We start from the raw sequence: 15,367 nt of genomic DNA, 5'->3' as shown, positions 1-15,367 counted from the left end.
AAAGATGTGGATTCTGGTGCATGGTTTTGAAACCGCAGTCAGAAAAAAAATCACATCCATATCAAGATGTTTATAACCCCCTGGGCTGACGTTTAGGTCAAAAAATGAAAATTCTAAAAGTTCCGTTTTTTCTGCTTTAAACTCTAGGTACACATCCAAAATGTATTACTGAGTTGAAAGAAGTGGATTCTGGTGCATGGTTTTGAAACCGCAGTCAGAAAAAAAATCACATCCATATCAACATTTTTATAACCCCCGGGGCTGTCGTTTTGGTCAAAAAATGAAAATTCTAAAAGTTCTGTTTTTTCTGCTTTAAACTCTAGGTACACATCCAAAATGTATTACTGAGTTGAAAGTAGTGGATTCTGGTGCATGGTTTTGAAACCGCAGTCAGTAAAAAAAATCACATCCATATCAACATTTTTATAACCCCCGGGGCTGTCGTTTTGGTCAAAAAATGAAAATTCTAAAAGTTCCGTTTTTTCTGCTTTAAACTCTAGGTACACATCCAAAATGTATTACTGAGTTGAAAGAAGTGGATTCTGGTGCATGGTTTTGAACCCGCAGTCATAAAAAAAATCACATCCATATCAACATTTTTATAACCCCCGGGGCTGTCGTTTTGGTAAAAAAATGAAAATTCTAAAAGTTCCGTTTTTTCTGCTTTAAACTCTAGGTACACATCCAAAATGTATTACTGAGTTGAAAGAAGTGGATTCTTGTGCATGGTTTTGAAACCGCAGTCAGAAAAAAAATCTCAACCATATCAACATGTTAATAACCCCCGGGGCTGTCGTTTTGGTCTAAAAATAAAAATTCTAAAAGTTCTGTTTTTTCTGCTTTAAACTCTAGGTACACATCCAAAATGTATTACTGAGTTGAAAGAAGTGGATTCTGGTGCATGGTTTTGAAACCGTAGTCAGAAAAAAAATCACAACCATATCAACATGTTTATAACCCCCGGGGCTGTCGTTTTGGTCAAAAAATGAAAATTCTAAAAGTTCCGTTTTTTCTGCTTTAAACTCTAGGTACACATCCAAAATGTATTACTGAGTTGAAAGAAGTGGATTCTGGTGCATGGTTTTGAAACCGCAGTCAGAAAAAAAATCACAACCATATCAACATGTTAATAACCCCCAGGGCTGTCGTTTTGGTCAAAAAAGAAAATTCTAAAAGTTCCGTTTTATCTGCTTTAAACTCTAGGTACACATCCAAAATGTATTACTGAGTTGAAAGAAGTGGATTCTGGTGCATGGTTTTGAAACCGCAGTCAGAAAAAAAATCACAACCATATCAAAATGTTTATTACCCCCGGGGCTGTCGTTTTGGTCAAAAAATGAAAATTCTAAAAGTTCAGTTTTTTCTGCTTTAAACTCTAGGTACACATCCAAAATGTATTACTGAGTTGAAAGAAGTGGATTCTGGTGCATGGTTTTGAAACCGCAGTCAGAAAAAAAATCACATCCATATCAAGATGTTTATAACCCCCTGGGCTGTCGTTTTGGTCAAAAAATGAAAATTCTAAAAGTTCATGTTTTTCTGCTTTAAACTCTAGGTACACATCCAAAATGTATTACTGAGTTGAAAGAAGTGGATTCTGGTGCATGGTTTTGAAACCGCAGTCAGAAAAAAAATCACAACCATATCAACATGTTTATAACCCCCGGGGATGACGTTTTGGTCAAAAAATGAAAATTCTAAAAGTTCCGTTTTTTCTGCTTTAAACTCTAGGTACACATCCAAAATGTATTACTGAGTTGAAAGAAGTGGATTCTGGTGCATGGTTTTGAAACCGCAGTCAGAAAAAAAATCACATCCATATCAACATTTTTATAACCCCCGGGGCTGTCGTTTTGGTCAAAAAATGAAAATTCTAAAAGTTCCGTTTTTTCTGCTTTAAACTCTAGGTACACATCCAAAATGTATTACTGAGTTGAAAGAAGTGGATTCTGGTGCATGGTTTTGAAACCGCAGTCATAAAAAAAATCACATCCATATCAACATTTTTATAACCCCCGGGGCTGTCGTTTTGGTAAAAAAATGAAAATTCTAAAAGTTCCATTTTTTCTGCTTTAAACTCTAGGTACACATCCAAAATGTATTACTGAGTTGAAAGAAGTGGATTCTTGTGCATGGTTTTGAAACCGCAGTCAGAAAAAAAATCTCAACCATATCAACATGTTAATAACCCCCGGGGCTGTCGTTTTGGTCAAAAAATGAAAATTCTAAAAGTTCCGTTTTTTCTGCTTTAAACTCTAGGTACACATCCAAAATGTATTACTGAGTTGAAAGAAGTGGATTCTGGTGCATGGTTTTGAAAACGCAGTCAGAAAAAAAATCACAACCATATCAACATGTTAATAACCCCCAGGGCTGTCGTTTTGGTCAAAAAATGAAAATTCTAAAAGTTCCATTTTTTCTGCTTTAAACTCTAGGTACACATCCAAAATGTATTACTGAGTTGAAAGAAGTGGATTCTGGTGCATGGTTTTGAAACCGCAGTCAGAAAAAAAATCACAACCATATCAAAATGTTTATAACCCCCGGGGCTGTCGTTTTGGTCAAAAAATGAAAATTCTAAAAGTTCAGTTTTTTCTGCTTTAAACTCTAGGTACACATCCAAAATGTATTACTGAGTTGAAAGAAGTGGATTCTGGTGCATGGTTTTGAAACCACAGTCAGAAAAAAAATCACATCCATATCAAGATGTTTATAACCCCCGGGGCTGTCGTTTTGGTCAAAAAATGAAAATTCTAAAAGTTCATGTTTTTCTGCTTTAAACTCTAGGTACACATCCAAAATGTATTACTGAGTTGAAAGAAGTGGATTCTGGTGCATGGTTTTGAAACTGCAGTCAGAAAAAAAATCACATCCATATCAACATTTTTATAACCCCCGGGGCCGTCGTTTTGGTCAAAAAATGAAAATTCTAAAAGTTTTGTTTTTTCTGCTTTAAACTCTAGGTACACATCCAAAATGTATTACTGAGTTGAAAGAAGTGGATCCTGGTGCATGGTTTTGAAACCGCAGTCATAAAAAAAATCACATCCATATCAACATTTTTATAACCCCCGGGGCTGTCGTTTTGGTAAAAAAATGAAAATTCTAAAAGTTCCGTTTTTTCTGCTTTAAACTCTAGGTACACGTCCAAAATGTATTACTGAGTTGAAAGAAGTGGATTCTTGTGCATGGTTTTGAAACCGCAGTCAGAAAAAAAATCTCAACCATATCAACATGTTAATAACCCCCGGGGCTGTCGTTTTGGTCTAAAAATGAAAATTCTAAAAGTTCTGTTTTTTCTGCTTTAAACTCTAGGTACACATCCAAAATGTATTACTGAGTTGAAAGAAGTGGATTCTGGTGCATGGTTTTGAAACCGCAGTCAGAAAAAAAATCACAACCATATCAACATGTTTATAACCCCGGGGCTGTCGTTTTGGTCAAAAAATGAAAATTCTAAAAGTTCTGTTTTTTCTGCTTTAAACTCTAGGTACACATCCAAAATGTATTACTGAGTTGAAAGAAGTGGATTCTGGTGCATGGTTTTGAAACCGCAGTCAGTAAAAAAAATCACATCCATATCAACATTTTTATAACCCCCGGGGCTGTCGTTTTGGTCAAAAAATGAAAATTCTAAAAGTTCCGTTTTTTCTGCTTTAAACTCTAGGTACACATCCAAAATGTATTACTGAGTTGAAAGAAGTGGATTCTGGTGCATGGTTTTGAAACCGTAGTCAGAAAAAAATCACAACCACATCAACATGTTTATAGCCCCCGGGGCTGTCGTTTTGGTCAAAAAATGAAAATTCTAAAAGTTCCGTTTTTTCTGCTTTAAACTCTAGGTACACATCCAAAATGTATTACTGAGTTGAAAGAAGTCGATTCTGGTGCATGGTTTTGAAACCGCAGTCAGAAAAAAAATCACAATCATATCAACATGTTAATAATCCCCGGGGCTGTCGTTTTGGTCAAAAAATGAAAATTCTAAAAGTTCCGTTTTTTTCTGCTTTAAACTCTAGGTACACATCCAAAATGTATTACTTAGTTGAAAGAAGTGGATTCTGGTGCATGGTTTTGAAACCGCAGTCAGAAAAAAAATCACAACCATATCAACATGTTAATAACCCCCGGGGCTGTCGTTTTGGTCAAAAAATGAAAATTCTAAAAGTTCCGTTTTTTCTGCTTTAAACTCTAGGTACACATCCAAAATGTATTACTGAGTTGAAAGAAGTGGATTCTGGTGCATGGTTTTGAAACCGCAGTCAGAAAAAAAATCACAACCATATCAAAATGTTTATAACCCCCGGGGCTGTCGTTTTGGTCAAGAAATGAAAATTCTAAAAGTTCAGTTTTTTCTGCTTTAAACTCTAGGTACACATCCAAAATGTATTACTGAGTTGAAAGAAGTGGATTCTGGTGCATGGTTTTGAAACCGCAGTCAGAAAAAAAATCACAACCATATCAACATGTTAATAACCCCCAGGGCTGTCGTTTTGGTCAAAAAAGAAAATTCTAAAAGTTCCGTTTTATCTGCTTTAAACTCTAGGTACACATCCAAAATGTATTACTGAGTTGAAAGAAGTGGATTCTGGTGCATGGTTTTGAAACCGCAGTCAGAAAAAAAATCACAACCATATCAACATGTTTATAACCCCGGGGCTGTCGTTTTGGTCAAAAAATGAAAATTCTAAAAGTTCTGTTTTTTCTGCTTTAAACTCTAGGTACACATCCAAAATGTATTACTGAGTTGAAAGAAGTGGATTCTGGTGCATGGTTTTGAAACCGCAGTCAGTAAAAAAAAACACATCCATATCAACATTTTTATAACCCCCGGGGCTGTCGTTTTGGTCAAAAAATGAAAATTCTAAAAGTTCAGTTTTTTCTGCTTTAAACTCTAGGTACACATCCAAAATGTATTACTGAGTTGAAAGAAGTGGATTCTGGTGCATGGTTTTGAAACCGTAGTCAGAAAAAAAATCACAACCACATCAACATGTTTATAACCCCCGGGGCTGTCGTTTTGGTCAAAAAATGAAAATTCTAAAAGTTCCGTTTTTTCTGCTTTAAACTCTAGGTACACATCCAAAATGTATTACTGAGTTGAAAGAAGTGGATTCTGGTGCATGGTTTTGAAACCGCAGTCAGAAAAAAAATCACATCCATATCAAGATGTTTATAACCCCCGGGGCTGTCGTTTTGGTCAAAAAATGAAAATTCTAAAAGTTCCGTTTTTTCTGCTTTAAACTCTAGGTACACATCCAAAATGTATTACTGAGTTGAAAGATGTGGATTCTGGTGCATGGTTTTGAAACCGCAGTCAGAAAAAAAATCACATCCATATCAAGATGTTTATAACCCCCTGGGCTGACGTTTAGGTCAAAAAATGAAAATTCTAAAAGTTCCGTTTTTTCTGCTTTAAACTCTAGGTACACATCCAAAATGTATTACTGAGTTGAAAGAAGTGGATTCTGGTGCATGGTTTTGAAACCGCAGTCAGAAAAAAAATCACATCCATATCAACATTTTTATAACCCCCGGGGCTGTCGTTTTGGTCAAAAAATGAAAATTCTAAAAGTTCTGTTTTTTCTGCTTTAAACTCTAGGTACACATCCAAAATGTATTACTGAGTTGAAAGTAGTGGATTCTGGTGCATGGTTTTGAAACCGCAGTCAGTAAAAAAAATCACATCCATATCAACATTTTTATAACCCCCGGGGCTGTCGTTTTGGTCAAAAAATGAAAATTCTAAAAGTTCCGTTTTTTCTGCTTTAAACTCTAGGTACACATCCAAAATGTATTACTGAGTTGAAAGAAGTGGATTCTGGTGCATGGTTTTGAACCCGCAGTCATAAAAAAAATCACATCCATATCAACATTTTTATAACCCCCGGGGCTGTCGTTTTGGTAAAAAAATGAAAATTCTAAAAGTTCCGTTTTTTCTGCTTTAAACTCTAGGTACACATCCAAAATGTATTACTGAGTTGAAAGAAGTGGATTCTTGTGCATGGTTTTGAAACCGCAGTCAGAAAAAAAATCTCAACCATATCAACATGTTAATAACCCCCGGGGCTGTCGTTTTGGTCTAAAAATAAAAATTCTAAAAGTTCTGTTTTTTCTGCTTTAAACTCTAGGTACACATCCAAAATGTATTACTGAGTTGAAAGAAGTGGATTCTGGTGCATGGTTTTGAAACCGTAGTCAGAAAAAAAATCACAACCATATCAACATGTTTATAACCCCCGGGGCTGTCGTTTTGGTCAAAAAATGAAAATTCTAAAAGTTCCGTTTTTTCTGCTTTAAACTCTAGGTACACATCCAAAATGTATTACTGAGTTGAAAGAAGTGGATTCTGGTGCATGGTTTTGAAACCGCAGTCAGAAAAAAAATCACAACCATATCAACATGTTAATAACCCCCAGGGCTGTCGTTTTGGTCAAAAAAGAAAATTCTAAAAGTTCCGTTTTATCTGCTTTAAACTCTAGGTACACATCCAAAATGTATTACTGAGTTGAAAGAAGTGGATTCTGGTGCATGGTTTTGAAACCGCAGTCAGAAAAAAAATCACAACCATATCAAAATGTTTATTACCCCCGGGGCTGTCGTTTTGGTCAAAAAATGAAAATTCTAAAAGTTCAGTTTTTTCTGCTTTAAACTCTAGGTACACATCCAAAATGTATTACTGAGTTGAAAGAAGTGGATTCTGGTGCATGGTTTTGAAACCGCAGTCAGAAAAAAAATCACATCCATATCAAGATGTTTATAACCCCCTGGGCTGTCGTTTTGGTCAAAAAATGAAAATTCTAAAAGTTCATGTTTTTCTGCTTTAAACTCTAGGTACACATCCAAAATGTATTACTGAGTTGAAAGAAGTGGATTCTGGTGCATGGTTTTGAAACCGCAGTCAGAAAAAAAATCACAACCATATCAACATGTTTATAACCCCCGGGGATGACGTTTTGGTCAAAAAATGAAAATTCTAAAAGTTCCGTTTTTTCTGCTTTAAACTCTAGGTACACATCCAAAATGTATTACTGAGTTGAAAGAAGTGGATTCTGGTGCATGGTTTTGAAACCGCAGTCAGAAAAAAAATCACATCCATATCAACATTTTTATAACCCCCGGGGCTGTCGTTTTGGTCAAAAAATGAAAATTCTAAAAGTTCCGTTTTTTCTGCTTTAAACTCTAGGTACACATCCAAAATGTATTACTGAGTTGAAAGAAGTGGATTCTGGTGCATGGTTTTGAAACCGCAGTCATAAAAAAAATCACATCCATATCAACATTTTTATAACCCCCGGGGCTGTCGTTTTGGTAAAAAAATGAAAATTCTAAAAGTTCCATTTTTTCTGCTTTAAACTCTAGGTACACATCCAAAATGTATTACTGAGTTGAAAGAAGTGGATTCTTGTGCATGGTTTTGAAACCGCAGTCAGAAAAAAAATCTCAACCATATCAACATGTTAATAACCCCCGGGGCTGTCGTTTTGGTCAAAAAATGAAAATTCTAAAAGTTCCGTTTTTTCTGCTTTAAACTCTAGGTACACATCCAAAATGTATTACTGAGTTGAAAGAAGTGGATTCTGGTGCATGGTTTTGAAAACGCAGTCAGAAAAAAAATCACAACCATATCAACATGTTAATAACCCCCAGGGCTGTCGTTTTGGTCAAAAAATGAAAATTCTAAAAGTTCCATTTTTTCTGCTTTAAACTCTAGGTACACATCCAAAATGTATTACTGAGTTGAAAGAAGTGGATTCTGGTGCATGGTTTTGAAACCGCAGTCAGAAAAAAAATCACAACCATATCAAAATGTTTATAACCCCCGGGGCTGTCGTTTTGGTCAAAAAATGAAAATTCTAAAAGTTCAGTTTTTTCGGCTTTAAACTCTAGGTACACATCCAAAATGTATTACTGAGTTGAAAGAAGTGGATTCTGGTGCATGGTTTTGAAACCACAGTCAGAAAAAAAATCACATCCATATCAAGATGTTTATAACCCCCGGGGCTGTCGTTTTGGTCAAAAAATGAAAATTCTAAAAGTTCATGTTTTTCTGCTTTAAACTCTAGGTACACATCCAAAATGTATTACTGAGTTGAAAGAAGTGGATTCTGGTGCATGGTTTTGAAACTGCAGTCAGAAAAAAAATCACATCCATATCAACATTTTTATAACCCCCGGGGCCGTCGTTTTGGTCAAAAAATGAAAATTCTAAAAGTTTTGTTTTTTCTGCTTTAAACTCTAGGTACACATCCAAAATGTATTACTGAGTTGAAAGAAGTGGATCCTGGTGCATGGTTTTGAAACCGCAGTCATAAAAAAAATCACATCCATATCAACATTTTTATAACCCCCGGGGCTGTCGTTTTGGTAAAAAAATGAAAATTCTAAAAGTTCCGTTTTTTCTGCTTTAAACTCTAGGTACACGTCCAAAATGTATTACTGAGTTGAAAGAAGTGGATTCTTGTGCATGGTTTTGAAACCGCAGTCAGAAAAAAAATCTCAACCATATCAACATGTTAATAACCCCCGGGGCTGTCGTTTTGGTCTAAAAATGAAAATTCTAAAAGTTCTGTTTTTTCTGCTTTAAACTCTAGGTACACATCCAAAATGTATTACTGAGTTGAAAGAAGTGGATTCTGGTGCATGGTTTTGAAACCGCAGTCAGAAAAAAAATCACAACCATATCAACATGTTTATAACCCCGGGGCTGTCGTTTTGGTCAAAAAATGAAAATTCTAAAAGTTCTGTTTTTTCTGCTTTAAACTCTAGGTACACATCCAAAATGTATTACTGAGTTGAAAGAAGTGGATTCTGGTGCATGGTTTTGAAACCGCAGTCAGTAAAAAAAATCACATCCATATCAACATTTTTATAACCCCCGGGGCTGTCGTTTTGGTCAAAAAATGAAAATTCTAAAAGTTCCGTTTTTTCTGCTTTAAACTCTAGGTACACATCCAAAATGTATTACTGAGTTGAAAGAAGTGGATTCTGGTGCATGGTTTTGAAACCGTAGTCAGAAAAAAATCACAACCACATCAACATGTTTATAGCCCCCGGGGCTGTCGTTTTGGTCAAAAAATGAAAATTCTAAAAGTTCCGTTTTTTCTGCTTTAAACTCTAGGTACACATCCAAAATGTATTACTGAGTTGAAAGAAGTCGATTCTGGTGCATGGTTTTGAAACCGCAGTCAGAAAAAAAATCACAATCATATCAACATGTTAATAATCCCCGGGGCTGTCGTTTTGGTCAAAAAATGAAAATTCTAAAAGTTCCGTTTTTTTCTGCTTTAAACTCTAGGTACACATCCAAAATGTATTACTTAGTTGAAAGAAGTGGATTCTGGTGCATGGTTTTGAAACCGCAGTCAGAAAAAAAATCACAACCATATCAACATGTTAATAACCCCCGGGGCTGTCGTTTTGGTCAAAAAATGAAAATTCTAAAAGTTCCGTTTTTTCTGCTTTAAACTCTAGGTACACATCCAAAATGTATTACTGAGTTGAAAGAAGTGGATTCTGGTGCATGGTTTTGAAACCGCAGTCAGAAAAAAAATCACAACCATATCAAAATGTTTATAACCCCCGGGGCTGTCGTTTTGGTCAAGAAATGAAAATTCTAAAAGTTCAGTTTTTTCTGCTTTAAACTCTAGGTACACATCCAAAATGTATTACTGAGTTGAAAGAAGTGGATTCTGGTGCATGGTTTTGAAACCGCAGTCAGAAAAAAAATCACATCCATATCAAGATGTTTATAACCCCCGGGGCTGTCGTTTTGGTCAAAAAATGAAAATTCTAAAAGTTCCGTTTTTTCTGCTTTAAACTCTAGGTACACATCCAAAATGTATTACTGAGTTGAAAGAAGTGGATTCTGGTGCATGGTTTTGAAACCGCAGTCAGAAAAAAAATCACATCCATATCAAGATGTTTATAACCCCCTGGGCTGTCGTTTTGGTCAAAAAATGAAAATTCTAAAAGTTCATGTTTTTCTGCTTTAAACTCTAGGTACACATCCAAAATGTATTACTGAGTTGAAAGAAGTGGATTCTGGTGCATGGTTTTGAAACCGCAGTCAGAAAAAAAATCACAACCATATCAACATGTTTATAACCCCCGGGGCTGACGTTTTGGTCAAAAAATTAAAATTCTAAAAGTTCCGTTTTTTCTGCTTTAAACTCTAGGTACACATCCAAAATGTATTACTGAGTTGAAAGAGATGGATTCTGGTGCATGGTTTTGAAACCGCAGTCAGAAAAAAAATCACATCCATATCAACATTTTTATAACCCCCGGGGCTGTCGTTTTGGTCAAAAAATGAAAATTCTAAAAGTTCTGTTTTTTCTGCTTTAAACTCTAGGTACACATCCAAAATGTATTACTGAGTTGAAAGTAGTGGATTCTGGTGCATGGTTTTGAAACCGCAGTCAGTAAAAAAAATCACATCCATATCAACATTTTTATAACCCCCGGGGCTGTCGTTTTGGTCAAAAAATGAAAATTCTAAAAGTTCCGTTTTTTCTGCTTTAAACTCTAGGTACACATCCAAAATGTATTACTGAGTTGAAAGAAGTTGATTCTGGTGCATGGTTTTGAACCCGCAGTCATAAAAAAAATCACATCCATATCAACATTTTTATAACCCCCGGGGCTGTCGTTTTGGTAAAAAAATGAAAATTCTAAAAGTTCCGTTTTTTCTGCTTTAAACTCTAGGTACACATCCAAAATGTATTACTGAGTTGAAAGAAGTGGATTCTTGTGCATGGTTTTGAAACCGCAGTCAGAAAAAAAATCTCAACCATATCAACATGTTAATAACCCCCGAGGCTGTCGTTTTGGTCTAAAAATGAAAATTCTAAAAGTTCTGTTTTTTCTGCTTTAAACTCTAGGTACACATCCAAAATGTATTACTGAGTTGAAAGAAGTGGATTCTGGTGCATGGTTTTGAAACCGCAGTCAGAAAAAAAATCACAACTATATCAACATGTTTATAACCCCGGGGCTGTTGTTTTGGTCAAAAAATGAAAATTCTAAAAGTTCCGTTTTTTCTGCTTTAAACTCTAGGTACACATCCAAAATGTATTACTGAGTTGAAAGAAGTGGATTCTGGTGCATGGTTTTGAAACCGCAGTCAGTAAAAAAAATCACATCCATATCAACATTTTTATAACCCCCGGGGCTGTCGTTTTGGTCAAAAAATGAAAATTCTAAAAGTTCCGTTTTTTCTGCTTTAAACTCTAGGTACACATCCAAAATGTATTACTGAGTTGAAAGAAGTGGATTCTGGTGCATGGTTTTGAAACCGTAGTCAGAAAAAAATCACAACCACATCAACATGTTTATACCCCCCGGGGCTGTCGTTTTGGTCAAAAAATGAAAATTCTAAAAGTTCCGTTTTTTCTGCTTTAAACTCTAGGTACACATCCAAAATGTATTACTGAGTTGAAAGAAGTGGATTCTGGTGCATGGTTTTGAAACCGCAGTCAGAAAAAAAATCACAACCATATCAACATGTTAATAACCCCCGGGGCTGTCGTTTTGGTCAAAAAATTAAAATTCTAAAAGTTCCGTTTTTTCTGCTTTAAACTCTAGGTACACATCCAAAATGTATTACTGAGTTGAAAGAAGTGGATTCTGGTGCATGGTTTTGAAACCGCAGTCAGAAAAAAAATCACAACCATATCAAAATGTTTATAACCCCCGGGGCTGTCGTTTTGGTCAAAAAATGAAAATTCTAAAAGTTCAGTTTTTTCTGCTTTAAACTCTAGGTACACATCCAAAATGTATTACTGAGTTGAAAGAAGTGGATTCTGGTGCATGGTTTTGAAACCGCAGTCAGAAAAAAAATCACATCCATATCAAGATGTTTATAACCCCCGGGGCTGTCGTTTTGGTCAAAAAATGAAAATTCTAAAAGTTCCGTTTTTTCTGCTTTAAACTCTAGGTACACATCCAAAATGTATTACTGAGTTGAAAGAAGTGGATTCTGGTGCATGGTTTTGAAACCGCAGTCAGAAAAAAAATCACATCCATATCAAGATGTTTATAACCCCCTGGGCTGTCGTTTTGGTCAAAAAATGAAAATTCTAAAAGTTCATGTTTTTCTGCTTTAAACTCTAGGTACACATCCAAAATGTATTACTGAGTTGAAAGAAGTGGATTCTGGTGCATGGTTTTGAAACCGCAGTCAGAAAAAAAATCACAACCATATCAACATGTTTATAACCCCCGGGGCTGACGTTTTGGTCAAAAAATTAAAATTCTAAAAGTTCCGTTTTTTCTGCTTTAAACTCTAGGTACACATCCAAAATGTATTACTGAGTTGAAAGTAGTGGATTCTGGTGCATGGTTTTGAAACCGCAGTCAGTAAAAAAAATCACATCCATATCAACATTTTTATAACCCCCGGGGCTGTCGTTTTGGTCAAAAAATGAAAATTCTAAAAGTTCCGTTTTTTCTGCTTTAAACTCTAGGTACACATCCAAAATGTATTACTGAGTTGAAAGAAGTGGATTCTGGTGCATGGTTTTGAACCCGCAGTCATAAAAAAAATCACATCCATATCAACATTTTTATAACCCCCGGGGCTGTCGTTTTGGTAAAAAAATGAAAATTCTAAAAGTTCCGTTTTTTCTGCTTTAAACTCTAGGTACACATCCAAAATGTATTACTGAGTTGAAAGAAGTGGATTCTTGTGCATGGTTTTGAAACCGCAGTCAGAAAAAAAATCTCAACCATATCAACATGTTAATAACCCCCGGGGCTGTCGTTTTGGTCTAAAAATGAAAATTCTAAAAGTTCTGTTTTTTCTGCTTTAAACTCTAGGTACACATCCAAAATGTATTACTGAGTTGAAAGAAGTGGATTCTGGTGCATGGTTTTGAAACCGCAGTCAGAAAAAAAATCACAACTATATCAACATGTTTATAACCCCGGGGCTGTTGTTTTGGTCAAAAAATGAAAATTCTAAAAGTTCTGTTTTTTCTGCTTTAAACTCTAGGTACACATCCAAAATGTATTACTGAGTTGAAAGAAGTGGATTCTGGTGCATGGTTTTAAAACCGCAGTCAGAAAAAAAAATCACAACCATATCAACATGTTTATAAGCCCCGGGGCTGTCGTTTTGGTCAAAAAATGAAAATTCTAAAAGTTCCGTTTTTTCTGCTTTAAACTCTAGGTACACATCCAAAATGTATTACTGAGTTGAAAGAAGTGGATTCTGGTGCATGGTTTTGAAACCGCAGTCAGAAAAAAAATCACAACCATATCAACATGTTAATAACCCCCGGGGCTGTCGTTTGGTCAAAAAATGAAAATTCTAAAAGTTCCGTTTTTTTCTGCTTTAAACTCTAGGTACACATCCAAAATGTATTACTGAGTTGAAAGAAGTGGATTCTGGTGCATGGTTTTGAAACCGCAGTCAGAAAAAAAATCACAACCATATCAACATGTTTATAACCCCCGGGGCTGTCGTTTTGGTCAAAAAATGAAAATTCTATAAGTTCCGTTTTTTCTGCTTTAAACTCTAGGTACACAACCAAAATGTATTACTGAGTTGAAAGAAGTGGATTCTGGTGCATGGTTTTGAAACCGCAGTCATAAAAAAAATCACATCCATATCAACATTTTAATAACCCCCGGGGCTGTCGTTTTGGTCTAAAAATGAAAATTCTAAAAGTTCTGTTTTTTCTGCTTTAAACTCTAGGTACACTTCCAAAATGTATTACTGAGTTGAAAGAAGTGGATTCTGGTGCATGGTTTTGAAACCACAGTCAGAAAAAAAAATCACAACCATATCAACATGTTTATAACCCCGGGGCTGTCGTTTTGGTCAAAAAATGAAAATTCTAAAAGTTCAGTTTTTTCTGCTTTAAACTCTAGGTACACATCCAAAATGTATTACTGAGTTGAATGAAGTGGATTCTGGTGCATGGTTTTGAAACCGCAGTCAGAAAAAAAATCACAACCATATCAACATGTTTATAACCCCCGGGGCTGTCGTTTTGGTCAAAAAATGAAAATTCTAAAAGTTCCGTTTTTTTCTGCTTTAAACTCTAGGTACACATCCAAAATGTATTACTGAGTTGAAAGAAGTGGATTCTGGTGCATGGTTTTGAAACCGCAGGCAGAAAAAAAATCACAACCATATCAACATGTTAATAACCCCCGGGGCTGTCGTTTGGTCAAAAAATGAAAATTCTAAAAGTTCCGTATTTTTCTGCTTTAAACTCTAGGTACACATCCAAAATGTATTACTGAGTTAAAAGAAGTGGATTCTGGTGCATGGTTTTGAAACCGCAGTCATAAAAAAAATCACATCCATATCAACATTTTTATAACCCCGGGGCTGTCGTTTTGGTAAAAAAATGAAAATTCTAAAAGTTCAGTTTTTTCTGCTTTAAACTCTAGGTACACATCCAAAATGTATTACTGAGTTGAAAGAAGTGGATTCTGGTGCATGGTTTTGAAACCGCAGTCAGAAAAAAAATCTCAACCATCTCAACATGTTAATAACCCCCGGGGCTGTCGTTTTGGTCTAAAAATGAAAATTCTAAAAGTTCTGTTTTTTCTGCTTTAAACTCTAGGTACACTTCCAAAATGTATTACTGAGTTGAAAGAAGTGGATTCTGGTGCATGGTTTTGAAACCGCAGTCAGAAAAAAAAATCACAACCATATCAACATGTTTATAACCCCGGGGCTGTCGTTTTGGTCAAAAAATGAAAATTCTAAAAGTTCAGTTTTTTCTGCTTTAAACTCTAGGTACACATCCAAAATGTATTACTGAGCTGAATGAAGTGGATTCTGGTGCATTGTTTTGAAACCGCAGTCAGAAAAAAAATCACAACCATATCAACATGTTTATAACCCCCGGGGCTGTCGTTTTGGTCAAAAAATGAAAATTCTAAAAGTTCAGTTTTTTTCTGCTTTAAACTCTAGGTACACATCCAAAATGTATTACTGAGTTGAAAGAAGTGGATTCTGGTGCATGGTTTTGAAACCGCAGTCAGAAAAAAAATCACAACCATATCAACATGTTTATAACCCCCGGGGCTGTCGTTTTGGTCAAAAAATGAAAATTCTATAAGTTCAGTTTTTTCTGCTTTAAACTCTAGGTACACAACCAAAATGTATTACTGAGTTGAAAGAAGTGGATTCTGGTGCATGGTTTTGAAACCGCAGTCATAAAAAAAATCACATCCATATTAACATTTTTATAACCCCCGGGGCTGTCGTTTTGGTCAAAAAATGAAAATTCTAAAAGTTCTGTTTTTTCTGCTTTAAACTCTAGGTACACTTCCAAAATGTATTACTGAGTTGAAAGAAGTGGATTCTGGTGCATGGTTTTGAAACCGCAGTCAGAAAAAAAATCAC

Source organism: Crinia signifera, chromosome 12, assembly GCF_055691185.1.
Source record: "Crinia signifera chromosome 12, ASM5569118v1, whole genome shotgun sequence".
NCBI lineage: Eukaryota > Metazoa > Chordata > Amphibia > Anura > Myobatrachidae > Crinia > Crinia signifera.
The sequence above is the reverse complement of the archived record's forward strand: the minus strand, read 5'-3'. Positions refer to the sequence as shown.